Raw genomic sequence first — 18,424 nt, 5'->3', positions numbered from 1 at the left:
GCAAGAGGGAAATGAGGCAAGGAGTGCAGGAGCACACTGTTTTCATTTAACCTCTCTGTAGTATTGGGACTGTAATTCTACTTGTTTGGATACTGATCTGAAAATGCCAAACACAGTGGCTGGGGAGGATTTGGGAGGGATTTTATATACTATGAATGAAACTCAGGCAATCCCAGTGCCTTAAAAATCCTACACAGTCCAGGACCATTTTGGAACCTCGGTGGCTGAATCATTGGGAGGAAGATCACATCAGAAATGAAATGGAGATTAAAAAAAAAAAGGATATAGAATAAAATGAAAAGAAAATGTATATGGTATAAATTACTTGGATAAATATAGCTATGAAAGCTAACTAAAGTTATGTGCAATATAGATGCTATTGTACTGAGGGTAGAATCTGCAGTTGGATAAAAGGTATGTAATACAAGATAAATTCTATAACAGAAATATAATAGTGATGGCTTTTCCTTCCTGATTTAAAATTCAAACCTCTTACAGCTTTGGGATGTATGCACAATCATTCTTCAACAATAGTTTCTTCAGATCAGAAAAATTTTTAGTTAATGACTGTACTTTCCTACTGCTTGAAACATTTTAAAAATCATTTTCATTACTTCAAACTTAATATTATATGGGTATTATCTTCTTTCCTCTTATGTAGTGTCTACCTCCCATGATATTGGAATTCTTATTACATTTATTTGAAAGATAACATTTAGGAAGATTGACTTAAGTTTGAAATTTTCTACCTTTCCTCAAACCATTTTATGTCCTTTGCTTCAGTGCATTGAAAATATTTCCTATTTTCAAATATGTGGCTATAGCATGAACATCATTCAATGGATAAGCTAGAGATACTTTCCAAGCATGTTTTATATGTGTCTTTCTATGCCTCTTGTTCCCAAATAATTGTGCAAATAATCAGGAAATTGTCTTTCCTAAGTCATGATAGATATTGAGAGTAAAAGAACAAAAAATAAAGATTTTTAATTTAGTAATATGATACTGTTTAACAATATAAAAATTATAATCAGGCATTGGTATTTAAATAGTAGATGTGAGAAAAAATAGTAAAAATTTTTAAAAAGCATAAACTTTGGGAATTTTGCCTGAAATACTATATGGCAAAATTCATATACAAAAAGTAATCCTTTTCTGTCTAAGCTAAAGGCTTAAACTGCAGTGCAACACCTGCAAGGAAACCGTAGAAAATGCCAAATGTTGGCAAGCACGCCGAAAAACCAGCCACTTCAGAACATGAGAGAACACCATAGGCTCAGAGATCACACATTTGAAGGTCGGAAATTGCCTGTCCAACATGAAATAATAGACTCCAATGTATTGAGGTGTACTTTATAAGATTTCGTTTTTATTTTTCTAGTGCACAAGTTATTACAATTAATATTACTTGTTTCCTTTCATATACAAATGAAAGAAGTCTATTTTAGTTTAAAAAGTAGTCAAGCTTTAAATCACCTTTTTATTTGAAGATAACATTTTTTTTTCACCAGCTCAGAAGCTAACTGCAATTCAAACAGAGGAACAGCTGGCACAGATGTCAGTGAATTCTTCGTTCCCTGCTCCTCAGAGCTGAAGTTCATGTCTAGCTTTCCCTGGAGCCTCAGAGGGACATAATGAGTGGTCACCTTGAAAGAAGGATGACAAATTTTGCATTTTTATTTTTTTATTAGCTAATTTTATGAAAACATTTTACTCCTCCAATACAGCAATAACAGTCTTAAAGAGACAAAAATGCTGAACCATACCCTCCCTGTGACATTACTATAAAGAGAGAATAGATGGAATGAGTACTTAAATTCTTGTTTCAGAGATCTCACCATAAACCCTTAAGATATGCAGGAAAATAATGGGCATTAACAGATTTCAAAACTCTGTAGCAAATTCCTTTTTCATTATGGCAAAGTATTGGCCAATTGTCTTCAGAATAGTCTTGGCTAGAAAACTTAAGGAATGTATGTATTCCTATGTAGCAGTAGAGACTTCACAAATGTTATGCACTTTTAAAAGAATTCTAGTAGATCTTTGTTTGTTTGTGGATATAGGTGGACTTCTAGGAAAACAGGGCATATTTAAGAAAAAGGGACAATCCTCTATGGGAATCTCAAGTTTCTGCCACTCTTACACGTAGAGGTACTGACTGCCTGTGTTCCAAATGATACTTCTAATAGTTTGTTTCACGGAGGGAAACCCTGGAAAATGTAGATAATGTCTGCCTCAGAAGCAAAGGGCAAGTTTGTTCACTGTCCAGGTTAATAAAAATAATGTCTCTCTCTGGAGCATAAATCAGGCTTATGACTCATTGAAAAGACTGGGCTTTTTTAACAGCTGGGCTCCTCTCTTGTAATGCACTCTACTCTGGGTAATACTCTGGGAGGAGTGGGTAGGGAACAAGTTTAGTTGTGGATTTTCTGGGTATTGCTTTTGCTGTAATAAGCTTTTTCTTTTTTCATTTCTGACCCAGTGGTCTGATGTCCTTAGGTACTATCTATGAAACTGTGTGGCAGGCTAACTTGTTAGATTGAAAGTAGGATAAAAATCTCAAACTCTGCCCAGTCTTGACAGCAACACTGAACTAACAGATGTAGAAGAAATATTTTCATTTGACTTCAGGAAGAAAATTTGACAGGACTTAGGTTTGGAGTCAGTTATTATCTATCTTACTGCTCTCATTTATTCATTTGCTCCCTATAAATTTATTTTACTCTTATTTTGAGAAAAAAATATTAGGGAGTTTTGCTCCTTACCCTTCTTTTTTTCCTTCCAGATCCAGACTCCATCCATATCCACTCTGTACTGTGCTTCAATACTTCCATTCCTCATTAATTAGTATAGCATCAATGGTTCTTTTTTTTGTTTTGGTTTTTATTTTTAGAGCTCTGGCTTCTGGTTATAATTAGACCAGGGGGATAGTGTCAGATATTTGGAGTGAGAAAAAAGAATAGGTGTTAATATTTATTTTTTAATTCCTTTTGGAGAAGGAAACTGAAGTTGGGAAGATGTTGATGTAGATAAATGTAGATACAGGTATCTAGATAGCTATAGGTAAATACAAGTTACTCAATAAAGCCCTTTATGCCATTAGTATATCCCTTTATAGGTTCTTTGTTTCATGCACATTGCTCTCCTGAGCTGGTGGCTTAACTGCCACACTCTGTCACTTGTGAAGTTCTGCACAAACTAATGGCAACTTGTCAAATATGATATTAAGCAATATTCAGATCTTATTAATTACTAGGAGCCTTTTGAAAAATAATTGACCTCACTTACTTGCTTAAATGTGGCCTAAAGCATATTGTGTCATTAAAAGGCTCTTTAGCTCTTCAGTTCTCTACCAAGCCATTTCTTAACATTCTAGATGGCCCCAAATACAGAATATAATCCTCAATTTTAGGGAATAGACTACTCCCCTTTGCAACAGTGGTTATGACTAGCTAGAAATGGTGTAGCTTCTTCTTTATGGAGGCATCGAATCAGTTAATAAAACATTCACATATCAGTGGACCATTTGTTGAATTTGAATATTGTGAATGCTCATGGAACCTCTTCCTTAAACCATGTAGAAATAAATATCACTTCCAACTTTTCAACTTTTGATACCTCCCATATGATCATAAACCACATTCTGCCAACACTCTCCGTAGATTGATATTTCTCAGAAGTCATATATATGAAATAATACAACACATTTTTTACTTTTGAGTATGTATGGCTCCCATGTTTATAATAATTTTTAGTACATTTATACTAGTAGATCTATCAGTAATTTATTGCTCTTTATTGCTGAGTGTTCAATTAAATGAATATATAATGTGTTTACTCTCCTGTTGATGGGCAGTTAACTCAGTTATGTAATTATTGTGAAGAAGGCTGCTATCAATATATTTGTATGTCTTTATGTGTGTCTAGGTTTTCCTTCATTTTAGACAAATGCCTAGTTGTGAAATGCTTATCTTTCACAAAATTTCCAAACAGTCCTAGGTGTTAGTTGTGCATTTTCCACATCAATCAGCAATCTGTGAAGCTCCCTATGATTCATTGTCTTTGCTAGAATTTGTTTTCAGTCTGTTTGATTTTAGTTATTCTGGTAGGGAGACAATGCTATATCAGTGTTGTTTTAATTTGCATTTTCTCAATTACTAGTAGGGTCATTTGCCTTTTCACATGCTTATTTACCACATACATTAAAATATGCCATATATACTAAATATATATGTACATACTTTTTTGAAGTATTTTTTCAAGTCCCTTGCTACTTTTAATTGACTTTTTAATATTTTTGAAATGTTTATTTTGAGAGAGAGAAAGAATGCAAGGGAGGGGGAAAGAGGGAGAGAGAGAGAAGGAAGGGGGGAGTGGGAAGGAGAGAAAAAGAGAGAGGGAGGGAGGGAGGGAGGGAGAGAGAGAGAGAGAGAGAGAGAGAGAGAGAGAGAGAGAGAGAGAGAAAATAAATATATTCCAAGCAGTCTCCATGCTGTCAGCACAGAGCCCCATGTGGGTCTTTATTTCATGACAGCGTGATCATGGCCTGAGCCAAAATCAAGAGTTGGATGCCTAACTGACTGAACCACACAGGTGCCCCTTTAATATTGATGTGTAGAAGTTCCTTACATATTTTATATATTAGTCAATTGCTTGATATATACTCTTCAGCTGTTTTGGCTGTCTCATCTAGTCTGTAGTTTCTCTTTTGATTTCCTCATTTGAAGAAAAAACTGCTTATTCTTTACTAGAGCAATATCAGTTCTTTTATAGTTATTGCTTTCCTGTATTCTTTTAAAAATGAATAAATATTTTCTTAATATAAGACATGAAGATACTATTTGTTCTATTAGGAAATTTATAAGGGTGGTGTTTATGATTATTTCTATGATCTTCCTTAAATTGATTTTTATAATATAAAGGTTAATATAAAAATGCAATTGAAGATGCTTAAAATTTTTATGTGTATACTTCAGTTGGTTCCAGAACAATATGTTGAAAAGATATCTCTTCTCCTTTGAATTAACTTGGTCAACATTCTATTGTTTATAAATGGATACATCACTTTTTAGACACTCTTTTGCTATTTTATCTTTCTATTCTTGGATCAATATTTATTATTATAATCATGCTATACTCTTTATTTTTTGAATGTTTGTTTATTTTGAGAGAGAGAGAGAGAGAGAGAGAGAGAGAGAGAAAAGGGAAAGGGCAGAGAGAGTGGAGGAAAAAGAGAATCTTAAGTAGGCTCCTCACCGACAGCACAGAGCCCAACAACTGGCAAACTATGAGATCATGACCTGAGCCCAAACTAAGAGCAGGACACTCAACTAACTGAGCCACCCAGGTACCCCAATCATGTTTTACACTTGAAGTCAGGTAACTGAAATCTGCAATGTTGTTTTTCTTTTTTTTTCTTTGCTAATTTACATCTGTTGCATATTGATATATATTTTAGAATAAGCATAACAGTTTTTTTTTCCAAAAAGATCACCTTTGTGAGAATCGACATATTAAGAGTATAAAGTCTTTTGTTTCAATGATCATGGTATATGTCCTCAATTATTTTACCTCTTTTTAATTTCCATCGGTTTTTGTAGTTATAGTAAAAAGTCAAACACCTGTCATTCTATTTAATCTTAAGTAATTTAAACTGTTCTTGATATTTTAATAGTTTGTTTTTCTTAATTTTATTTTTATTGAATACTTCTAGAAATTCAACTGCCTTTTATATAATCTTATATCTTGCAACTTTGCTAAATACATTTTTTTCATATTGAGAGTATTTTTTCTTGTTGCTTCCATTTTTTCCTCTTAAAAATGTTTAATATAGAAGTATAGATGACAAATAGTGCTCTATTAGTTTCAGGTGTACAACAGAGTGATTCAACAATTATATTCATTCAACAGTGCTCACCACAATAAGTGAAGTTGCTGTCACTCTAAAATATTATTAAAATATCATAAACTATAATTTCTATGCTTTTCATTCCCATGTGTTACTTATTTTATAAATGGAAATTTCTACTTCTTAATTATCTTCATCTATTTTCCCATATTCATCCTTCTCCTCTGTAACAACCACCAGTTTGTTCTCTATGAGTCTGTTTCTGGTTTTTGTTTATCTTGGTATCTTAGATCTCATACGTAATTGAAATCATATTGTATTTTTCTTTCTGTGCCTGGCTTCACTTAGTGTAATACCCTTTAGGGAGAATCATGTCACAAATAACAAGATTTCTTCTTGTTTTAATTATCTATATAGATATAAATATAGACTTATGACACACCTTTGTGATCCATTTAATTATTAGTGGACACTTAGATGATTTCATATCTTCCCTATTCTATGTAAGGCTGCAATAAACATAAGTGTGCATACATCTTTCCAAATTAGTGTTTTTGTTTTCTTTAGGTAACTACCCAGTACTGGAATTGCTCATGGTTATGATTTTTTTCACTTGATTTATTTATTTTGAGAGAGACAGAGAAAGCAGACAGGGGAGAGAGAGAAAGGTTATGCACAGAGCCCAATGCAGGGTCCAAACTCACAAACCATAAGATCATGACCTGATCCAAAATCAATAGTTGAACCCTTCAGCAACTGAAACAACCAAATAACCCTGAGGATCCTTTATACTATTTTCTACATTGTATGAAGGTTCCCTTTCTCAACATTTACACCAACACTTATTATTACTTGTTTTTTTAATACTAGCCATTGACAGGTATAAGGTGCTCTCTCATTGTGGTGTTGATTGGCATTTCCTTAACAATTGGTGATGTTGGGAATTTTTTCATGTCCTTTGGTCATCTTTATGTCTTTGAAAAAATCTCCATTCAGGTCCTGTGCCTATTTTTAGTCAGATTATTTGTTTCTTTGGTATTAAGTTGTATATATTCTTCATATAGTTTACATATTAACACTTTATTAGATATACTATTTGAAAATATCGTCTTCCATACAATAGGTTGTCTTTTTGTCTTGCTGATGGTTTCCTTTGCCATGTGTATCTTTGAATTTCAATATAGTTCCATTAGATTATTTTTTCTTTGTTTCCCTTGCCTGATGAGATATATTCATAAATATGAATTTATAAATAAATATGTTGCCAATGATGATGTCTTAGAGATTACTTCCTATTTTATTTTGAATTTTGTGGTTTCAGATGTCATATTTAGGTCTTTATCCTTTTTGAGCTTCTTTTTGTATATGATATACGAAAAAGGCCTATTTTGATTGTTTTGCAAGAGCTCCCCAGTTTTCAACACCATTTATTAGATTGCCTTCTCCCCATTGTTTATTCTTCCCTAGATCAGTTATAGATTAACTGATCATATAGGGATGGGCTTATTTCTGGAATTGCTGTACCATTTAATTTATCTGTATGTATATTTTTTGCTAGTAGCATTTTGTTTTGCTTTGTAGATTTGTAGTATATCTGGATTCTGATACTTCCAGCTTTGTCCTTTCTCTGGATTTTTTTTGCTAATTAGGGTCTTTTATGATTTCATATGAATGTTAATATTATTTATTCTAGCTATGTGAAAACTACTAATGACATTTTGATAGGGATTGCATTCTAGATTGCAATCTCTAGATTTCTTTAAGCAATATGGACACTTTAACAATATTAAATATTATTTTAATCCATGAGCATTCTATTTGTTTGTATTGTCTTCAATTTATTTTATCAATGTCATAATTTTCAGAATACAGGTCTTTCACTTCCTGGATTAAATTCATTCCTAGGTATTTTATTCCCTTTGGTGCAGTTATAAATGGGATTGTTTGATTATTTTTCTTTGTGCTAACTTGTTACCAATTTGTTAGTATCCTGTTGAGAATTTTTGCATCCATTTTCATCAGGGAAATTGGCCTATAATCCTCCTTGTTATGGTTTTGGAATCAAAGTAATGTGGGTCTCATAGAATGAGTTTGGATGTTTTCCTTCCATTTTTATTTTTTTCTTCAAAAAACTTTGAGATGAATAAGTATTAACTCTTCTTTAAATGTTTGGTAGAATTCCCCTGGGAAGCCATCTGGCCCTGGACGCTTATTTGTTGGAAGATTTTTTGTTACTAATTCAATTTCTTTATGGGTTATGGATCCGTTTAAATTTTCTATTTCTGTTTCAGTTTTTGTAGTTTAAATTTTTTAATGTTTCTTTTTGAGAGAGAGAGAGAGACAGACAGACAGACAGAACATGAGTGGGGGAAGGGCAGAGAGTGTGATGGATACACAAAATCCGAAGCAAACTCTAAGGCTCTGAGCTGTCAGCATAGAGCCCAATGCAGGGCTTGAACTTACCAACTGCAAGATCATGATCTGAATTGAAGTTGGATGCTCAACCGATTGAGCCACCCAGGCGCCCCAGTGCTGGTAGTTTATAGGTTTGTAGGACCTTACCCAATTCTTCCAGATTACCCAATTTGTTGGCATATAATTGCTCATAATAGTTTCTTAGAATTATATTTCTGTAGTGTTTATTGTGTGTTTCACTCATGATTTTATTTATTTGGGTCCTTTCTCTTCTCTTTGATATTTCTGGTGAGGGATCAGTTTTGTTAATTCTTTCAAAGAACCAGCTCCTGGTTTCATTGATCTGTACTACTTTTTTTTTTCCTTTGATATTGATTTCTGCTCTAATCTTTATTATTTCCCTTCTTCTGGTTTTGGGCTTTATTTACTATTCTTTTTCCAATTCTTTAGGTGTAGGGGTTAGATGGTATACTTGAAACATTTATTCCTTCTTGAGGAAGGCCTGATTTGCTATATACTTCTTTCTTATGACTGCTTTTGTTGCATCTCAAAGGTTTTGGAGTGTTGTGTTTTTCATTTACATTGGCTTCCATGTATTTTTTGTTTACATTTATCTTTTAATTTTCTGGTTAGTCCATTAATTCTTTAAAAGAATATTTTTTAATTTCCATGTATTGGTAGTATTGGTAGCCTTCCTAATTTTTTGCTTGTGGTTGACTTCAAGTTTCATAGTGTTGTGTTCTGAAAATATGCATGGTATGATATCAATCATTTTTGTACTTGTTGAGGGATGATTTGTGACCCAGTATGTGATTTATTCTGGATAATGTTCCATGTACACTCTAAAATAATTTAAGGTAAAATGCTCTGAATATATCTATTAAGTCCATTTGGTCCAGTATGTCATTTAAAGCCACTGTTTCTTTGTTAATCTGCTTAGATGATCTGTCCAATGCTGTAAGTGGGGAGTTAAAGTCCCTTACTATTATTGTATCATTATCAATGAGTTTCTTTAAATTTGTTATTCATTGATTTATATATTTGGCTTTCCCCAAGTGGGGAGCATAAATACTTACAGTTTTTTTAGATCTTCATGTTGGATAGACCCTTTATTATGATATATTTCCCATCTTTATCTCTTATTAGAGAATTTGGTTTAAAACCTAGTTTGTCTTGTGGGGAGCGGCAAAGATTCAGCTGCTTGGTCATTTGCTGACAGGAAATGTCACTCCCTGAGGGGAGTTGCAAAAATAGGCAGGGGAGCGCCACTCCCTGTCAGAGGAGAAGCCAGAAGAACAAAGATCAATTGCCTACAGGCAGGGTGGTATTGGCCTTTCAGTGCTGTGCTAAAAACTTTAGTTTATTTCCTTCTTTACCCTAGCTTTAATCCCTTAACCCTGTTTCCTAGCAACCGACCTAGGTCAGCTGCCTTGTTCTCCCGCCTAAAAACCTATATAAGATACAGTTTTTCTGAATAGAGAAGAGGCTTGATCAGAAACCGTGTGTTGTGTCCTTACTCTCTGTGCGCCCCTTCCTGCCCTTTCTCTCCCTCCCTCAGGATCAAGAACCCGCAAGGATTTACTGCCCTGCTGGCCGGGGCGGACACGACATTGTCTGATATAAATATTCCAGTTTTCTTTTAATGTCCATTAGCATGATAAATGGTTCTCCACCCCTTCACTTTTAATTTGGATGTGTCTTTAGGGCTAAAAGGAGTCTCTTGTAAACAGCATATCAATGAGTCTTATGTTTTTGTCCATTCTGATACCCTATGTCTTTTGCTTTCCCGTAATTGTCTTTGTTCCTTTCTAGTCTTTTTTTGCTTTGGTCTCACTTTCCCCACTCAAAGAGTCCCCTTTAATAATTCTCGCAAGGCTGGCTTAGTGTTCATAAACTCCTTTAATTTTTGCTTGTCTTGTAAACTCTTTATCTCTCTTATTCTGAATGATGATCTTGCCGAATGACGTATTCTTGGCTATATATTTTTCCTATTTACCACTTTGAATATACTATGTTACTCCCTTCTGGCTTAAGAGGTTCTGTGGACAGTCTATTGTTCAACTTCTGTGTCTACACTTGTAGCTTAAGAACCTTTTGTCCCTGGCTGATTTCAGAATACTCTTGATCTTTGTATTCTGCAATTTTCATTGTGATACATGTCTTGGTGTTGACCTGGTTTTGTTGATTTTGAGAGGAGTTCTCTGTGTCTCTTGGACTTATATGTTAGTTTCCTTCTACAGAGTAGGGAAGTTCTTAGCTATAATTTGTTCGAATTAACCTTCCATCCCTTTATCCTCCTCTTCTTCTTCTGGGACATCTATGATATGAATATTATTGTGCTTTTTAGAATTACAGATTTTCCTACATCTATATTTATGATCTCATACTTTTCTTTTCCTCTCCTTTTCATCTTCATTATTTTCCATGATTTCTGAATCACCTATTCAATCCTACTACTTCCGTTCTCATGTTTACATCTGGTAGGTTTTATGCCTCAGTTATAGCATTTTTTTATTTCAGCCTGATTAGCTTTCAGGTATTTTATCTCTGCAGCATGGTTTCCCCTGGAATCTTCTATGCTTTTATTCAAGCCCAGCTAGTATTCTTATGACTGTGGTTCTCAATTCTTGTTCAGATATATTATAGCTGTAGTTTCTTCTTAATCTTTCTTTGGTGGAGAATTCCTCTGTCTTGTCATTTTGTGTGGGTTTCTGTCTTTTGAATATTATGAAAGCATGTTATGTTTTTCTTGCTCCTGAGTGTAATGATATTTTAAGAAGGGCTATATGCTCTCCAGGGCCTCCAGATAGCTTTTATATGTTCTGTGCACTCTGTTGTTGTGATTCGACTACTCTTTCTCACAGGTCAGTCCTCTGCAGAGGTCCTCTTTGCTTGCAGTTGGCAGTGTTTGGTCTTTTACTGGAGTGATTTGATTTGTTTATTAAAATAAGATTGGTTTAAAAAAAAAGACCTTATCCATAAAAAGAAGAAAGGAAAAGGAACAACAATAACAAAATACTGAACAGACAACAAAACACTATAAGCCTGATACCAAAGAAAAAGTAAAGAAAAAAGAAAAAAGAAAGAAAAGAAAGTCTGATAAAAAAAATGGTGAAAAGGCAAGGCTTCTGGGTGGCTCAGTCTGTTAAATGTCTGACTTTAGCTCAGGACATGATCTCATAGTTCATGGGATTGAGCCCCACATCAGGCTGGCAGCTGACAGCTCAGAGCCTGGATTCTGCTTCAGATTCTATCTCCCTCTCTCTCTGCCCCTCCCCCGCTTGTGCTCTCTGTCTCTAAAATAAATATTTAAAATAATTTAAATGGAAGAAAGGAAACAAACGAACAAAAAATTATAACCCTGATTAAAAAAAAAAAAAAGAGGCTTGGTCCTATTTCCACCAGAACTGAGGCTTACACTTTAGAGCACTCTATCTTCAGTAGACTTGGTGCATGGAGGAGGGGAGGGAGGCAGTGTTGGTCCTTTTGGAGAGAGGTCCACTGCACTGACTCACAGTCAGACCTGCCCTTGTAAAGATGACCTTGAAGGGCATAGAGGGGAAGGGTTTGGTGTAAGCAGCTCCAGCCTTGGGTCGGGGTGCTGTGTTGCTAACTAACATCTGACCATGCTGGTGGGCAGGGTAAGATGGCATCACCCTGCTCACTTGTCCCCGAGTAGGGAAGTTGCCACATTCCCTCAAATTATGCAGTATGTTCTCTTTATCCTTAGATCAATTTCCTAGGTGTTCAAAATGATTTGATGTTGATCTAGCTGTTTGTGAGGAATGAGACTAGCCCAAGGACCACTATTCCACCACCATCTGAACTCCTCCATCTACCCTCATTTCTAATATTAGCAATTTATCACTAACGTCATTTAAAAAAGTTTTTTTTTTTTGTCCTTTGCTGTTCAGTTTGGGTGCTTTCATTTTTCTATCTTTCAGTTATTTGATTTATTCTTCTGCATCCTCTAATCTGCTGTGTCACTGTTGTTGTATATGTTGTATGAAGAATACTTCATGTGATTTTTTTCAAATATATTTTCTCACTTTTTGTTGAAGCCCTCATTGAATTTACCCATTCCTTTCAAGTAAGCCTATTTATGACCATTACTTGAACTCTTTATCAGATAAATTGCTATTTCCTTTTCATTTGGTTCTTTTTTTTAAGTTTAATCTCATACTTTCATTTGAAGCCTACTCCTTTGTAACCTCATTTTGTTTGATTATATGCATTTGCTTTTATAAATTAGGCAGAAACTACTTTTCCTATATTTGAAGAAATGGCATTTTATAGGAATATATCCTATGTAGATTGTGCATGCTTGGCATTTTGGCTGTCCGGCTGGAGTTGTAATAGACATTGACTGGTGGTTTGGGGACATTTTATGCTAGGCCAATCCTGGTGGAATGGCTGGAGCTTATGCAGGTTTGGAGTGTGTGTCCTGGGGTGCTCTGCTCAGCAGGTACCCTGGTGAGTCCCCTGGAGATGAGCTGGATGCAGGTTGAATGTTCGCTCAGTGCTCCACCAAGTCATTTGGAGATGAAGTATATGTACACTTGGGTGTCCCTAAAATGCTGTGTACCTGTGTCACTTTGAAGAGATGGCTGGAGATGTAATAGGCACTGTTTAAGTATGCCCTTGGGAATGCCATGCTAGGGCCACTTCAGTGGGACAGCTATACTTTGCCGAGGTGCCTGTGGTGGGCTGCCTTGTGATGTGGATTAGAACTTAATGGGCTATGGGCCTGGGGCTGTCTAAGGTGGCAGGCCATCTAGGGTACCCAGATGCTGTTCCTGTCAGTGCTATCAAAGTGGAGGGGGGCATAAACTTTGGCACTTGTCAGCCTCTCCGAACAGGGAGAACATTCCAGTAGCTTTCCTGCTATTTGCAAGATGTTCTAGGACTGGTACCTCTATATTCTAGTTCATCTTTTAAACCACGGCTTTTTTTTTTTTTTAATTCTAGGGTATCTGGGGATGGCATGGTCTACGGCTCACTGAAGCCCCTTGCTCCTGTCTATGCTATTAGGGTGTAGAAGGAAGCAAACCATGGCACTTGATAGCCCCTCTGATCCTGGAGAGCCCTCCATCAGATCTCTCCCTCCATTTATTCTAGATGCCCTTTTAAACTGTGGCTTTCTTTCCTGTTATCCAGGGCAGACAAATTTGTCCCGCAGGAGTCTCTCCCCACTGCAATTTGTAGCATCAGGGATGGGGTTCCTGTCGTTAGGGTCTCTCTCCTCCCTTTCTCTCTGTGGTCTTTCTATCCTTCGTTGTACCGATGCTGCTGAGGCAGCTCTGAGTTCTTCTTCAGGAAGAATTGCGTTTTGTGTAGGTACAGATTTTGTGGGTCTGAGGAGGAGGTAAAGTAGGGCCTTTCTGCATTGACATCTTGGGCCCTTTCTCTCATAGGGTTTTCTTATACATAATATTATGTGTTGTGAATAAGGAATGTTAGAGTTTCACATGTTTTCGATCTCTATTTTTTAACATTTTTCCTTTACTGCATGGACTAGACCTTGTAGTACAATCATGCATGGAAGTGGAGATGACTGATAGCTTTACCTTGTTTAAAATGTTTTTAAGAGTGTATCATAGATCCTCAATATCACATTAGGAAAACTCCCTCATGTTATGAACTTGCAGATACATATTTTTTCTAGTGGATGTTGGATTTTTGCAAATGCTCTTTTTTCTGCAACTGGTTAATAGTATGGGTTTTTCTTCTTTATCCTAGTAATGTGATAAATGTTTTATTTTAATTTTAATTTTTTATTTTACTTATTTTGAGAGAGAGAGAGAGAGAGTGCATGGGGGAGGAGCAGAGAAAGAGGGAAAACGAGAGAGAAAGAGAATCCCAAGCAGTCTCCCTGCTGTCAGTGCAGAGCTGGGCACGTGGGGTTGGAACTCACCATGAGATCATGACCTGAGCTGAAATCAAGAGTCAGACGCATAACCAGCTGAGCCATCCAGGAGCCTTGACTTTAATTTTTAAAATAACCTTTAATTCCTAAGTAAGCCCCACTTGAGTAGCTATAACGTATTATCTTTTTTTACATATATCTGGATGAATTTGATTATATTTTGCTAAGATATTTTTGTCTGAGCTTAAGAGAAACCTTAGTATAAGGGTACCTGAGTGGCTCAGCTGATTAACCCTCTGACTTCAGCTCAGGCCATGATCTCTCAGTTCATGAGTCTGAGCCCTGATTTAGGATGTCTGCTGTCACAGCATGGAGTCTGCTTCAGATCCTCTGCCTTTCTCTATCTCTCTGCCCCTCCCCTGCTCATGCTTGCACTCTCTCTCTCAAATATAAATGTCAAAATAAATAAAGAGAAATATTAGTATATAATTATTTTTATTTTTTATTATTCATTCATTTTTATTTTTAAGTGGCTTAGCTTTTAGGATCATGTTTATGTCAGTATCAAAAAATCGGTTAAGAATTATTCCATTCATTGGATCAACAACAAAACTATAATGGCCTGGAATTATCTTTATGGTAGATAAGGATTTTGTTGATTACTAATTTCACATATATATGGAGGTATTTAGACTTCTCTTTTAGTTTCAGATTTAGCAAGGTATTTTTTCAATATAATTTTGTGTTCTATTTTGTCAAGTTATTCATGATATTTCATTATAGTTCTTTACCTTTTGATCTGTATTTTTTTGGTTATAGCTAGTATTGGTAATTTGTTTTCTTTTTATCACTCTTGCTAAAGCTCCATCAATTTTATCAATCTTTCTTAAGAACTAATGTTAGGCTTTGTAATTTTATTGTTTTATATTTCAATGATTTGTTATTTTTCTTATTTCCTTTTCTCTACTCATTTGGGGCTTATTATACTCCTACATTGAAAGCATTTAAGCTTTTAAGTTTTTCATTCTTTTATGACCTAAGCTTTTAATTTTACTCAAAAAAACTACTCTAATTGCATTTCCAAGATTTTGGTAGGCTGCCGTATATCATTGAATTTATAATATTTTACAATTTTCCTTGTCATTTATTCTTTGATCCATAGGCTATTTATAATATCCACATTGTTAAGATGAGGGTGACAATCCCTAGCAACTTTTTATATCTTAAGCAGAGATAGAATTCTTATTTTATTTTTCCCATTCAAAAGTTTCCCCAAAATACAATTTTCATGAGAGAATGAAATCTGTGAGTTTCACCCTTCATAAATTCTCAAATGTCCTATGTCTGTAGAGAAGGCTATTCTGTGATTTCATCGGATATTTCCATTACAAAGAGGAAATGATCAATATTTTAAAAATGATTTATTATCCTGGCTATACCATTTTATACCTAGTATCCTTGAGAGAAAAAATATCTCGTGTTTAATTTCTTGTGTGTCTTCTGATCACATTGCTACATAAGCCATTTCTACATCTGAAAAGGAAACTGTAGATGAAAATGGCATAAATGAAAATGTACACTTGAAAATGCGATTTATTAAGCTTATAAGCATTTCGTCTGCTAGTGGAAATATCTTTAATTCATTATTGTATTGAGCCTATCCAGGTCTTTCCAGATACACTCTCCATTGCAGAAAGTCATAATGCAGTCATTATTGCGGAAACAATAATGACAAAAATACTCCAAGAGAAGCTCTACATACGCTCTCCCTATATCACCCAAACTTTATTGAAATTGACTGGTTTTTTTCATATTGAAATTAAATATCTACTGCAAGAAAATTAAATTAATGTCAAAGTTACCATATGTTTGTTTTTCACAAATTATCAACAGAAAACTGCTCCTGGACTGTTGATAATTTGTCAGCAATCATTAATAAGTATTGACACTGACAAAGGTCCCACTGGGGTTTAACTTTCAAAATAGCTCAGGATTCAAAACTCATCAGGAAGCAGCTGTTGCTATCATCACGTGCACATTGCAGTTCTAGTTTACATGGAAGCATTCATTTAAATAGAAACTTAAAAAAATTGTTATGCTTTTTATTTTAAATTTATTTTTAACTTGGGGTTCCTGGGTGACTCGTTTGGGTAAGCCTAACACTCTTTAATTTGACTCCAGTCATCATCTGCCAGTTTGGCAGACTCAGCCCTGCTTTGGGCCTTGTGAGTATGGAGGGCCTTGTGGCATCAGTATGGAGATTGCTTGGGATTCTCTCTCTCCGTCTCCCTCTGCTGGTACTTGCTCTCTCTCTCAAATTTTAAAAGATTTATTTTTGCCTTTTTTAAAAAACAATGTTTTTATTTTAGAGAGAGAGAGAGAGACAGAGTTTGAGCAGGGGAGGGGCAGAAATAAAGGACAACACAGAATCTGAAACTATTAGCACAGAGCCCAATGTGAGGCATCGAACTCATGAACCGTGAGATTGTAACCTAAGCCTAAATCAGATGCTTAACCTACTGAGCCACCCAGGTGCCCCTTTCTTTTTTAATTTTTTAATTTTTAAGAAAGTATCAATCAGCATAGATATAAATTGGTAATAAGCTTAATAAAAGAAAACACAACCTAAGTCTCAACTTTTAAAATGAATCCTTCTTTCTATCACTGTTTTACATACATTCTAAAAAGTTAAAATAACTTTAGAAAAAATGAAAAAATATACAGTGCCTAGTTTTAATCCTTGTATCAAGTGTCTTTGGTTCAGGGGATGATTTGCTATTCTTGGCTGGTACACTTATTTGGCTGTCAACTAGTTTGTTTATCTAGGCTGCCCACACATGGAATGACTAGAAAAACTAAGTTATATTTTACATGTCTCACATAACACCAGTAGACAAGTCTGGACATATTCTCATACTATTGATGGAAGGACTAGAGAGAGGAAAAGAAAAAAAAAAAACATTATGTAGGTACATTTCAAGCTTGCATCATGTCTGGTAACATCTAGTTTGTCTAAGTAACTTACATGACCAAGACCAGAGTCAAGCAGAGGGCAAATTAAACTGATATGGCAAAGGACAGAGAGAAAGGGATGGATTGAACATAGAAGTCAATGGCACAATCTACTAGATCATATAAAAGCCTTAAACTTATTTTATTTTACCTACTTTTACATTTCTTATGTCTGTGTATATATGGTAAGTAACATCAGAAAATTTATAGCTAAATCAAGGTTACTAGATTAAATAATATTCTTCATTTCTATATGTATTGATGTGTATGCAATCAATATAAAACAGGAAATTGCATATATTAAGGGAAAATGACACACTAGGGAAAGTGCACAGAATATATCAACTGTCAAAGAAAAACTTGTACACATTGTGGATGGTACATCAAAGTCCCAACTTTGGCCCCTGTGAGCAGTCATAGAATAGCAGAAGCTTGGATTCTAAGCTTTGACTTGGAATCCCCAAGAGTGGGGCACAGAGCAACAGCTGCACAGTCCAGTGATGGTGGGCCAAACCTGGGACTACTTAGGACTCTGGGGGGCAGATGCAGAACAGCAGCAGCTTAGCCCAATTGATGGCAGGTTAGAGCCCTGATTTAGGACCCAGAGGACAGGATGCAAGGGAACAGGGGCATGGCTCTAGTAATGGCAGGTGAAGGCATTACCTGGACCTGGGGGCAGAGCACAGAACAACCACAGCTCTAGTCTTGCAGATGGCAAGGCACTATGGCACCGTGAAGCTAGGGAGCAGGGCCCAGCAGTGACTGGGTCTCTGGGTTCAGTCCTCACTACAGGACTGCCCTAGCCCTGTTGAGGAAGAGAGCCATGGCAGGAAATCCAGGCAGTTCTGTCAGTTCAGTTTAGCTTTAGTGAAGACTAGGATGGCAATCACCATTAGGAAAGGATACAAATGTCCATGGTAGCAAGGCTTGCTGACATTCTCCTGCTCTCTTTTTCTTCATGGGATAAAATCCTTTGGAGGGAAGTCCTCTTGGGGCCAAGCTGCTCTGAACTGGGGTTGGGGAGTGGCATAGGTAAAATGTTTCCACACTTGTCCTTCCAGCCATCCTTGGGGTTTGAGTTCCATATGATGTCTGTTTGCTTCTTCACTGTCCTCCAGAGTTTTCCCAGAGCTATTTTCATCAGTTTGTACTTGTTTGTTTATTTTTTGTTGAGAAGACAAGTATTAGGCTCTCCTAGCCCTTTAGCTTGCTGATGTCATCTCCAAAACCAAAGTTTAACATGATAGCCTTTGAGCTAAGGCTGTGTTTTCTGAAGACAAAAT

At 35.7% G+C, this 18,424-nt stretch overlaps 1 long non-coding RNA gene across 1 annotated transcript in view; it reads right to left on the bottom strand.

Moving 5' to 3' along the window:
* Positions 1-1,386: 1,386 nt before the first annotated feature.
* The window catches only part of LOC115287596, a 55,211-nt gene continuing 38,173 nt past the window's right edge, over positions 1,387-18,424 (bottom strand). Inside the window, exon 3 of the long non-coding RNA XR_003906552.1 lies at positions 1,387-1,646. This is a non-coding gene — a long non-coding RNA (uncharacterized LOC115287596). The remainder of the gene's footprint in view (positions 1,647-18,424) is intronic.

This window comes from Suricata suricatta, chromosome 3 (genome assembly GCF_006229205.1).
Source record: "Suricata suricatta isolate VVHF042 chromosome 3, meerkat_22Aug2017_6uvM2_HiC, whole genome shotgun sequence".
NCBI lineage: Eukaryota > Metazoa > Chordata > Mammalia > Carnivora > Herpestidae > Suricata > Suricata suricatta.
This window is presented reverse-complemented; position numbering and strand designations above follow the sequence as displayed.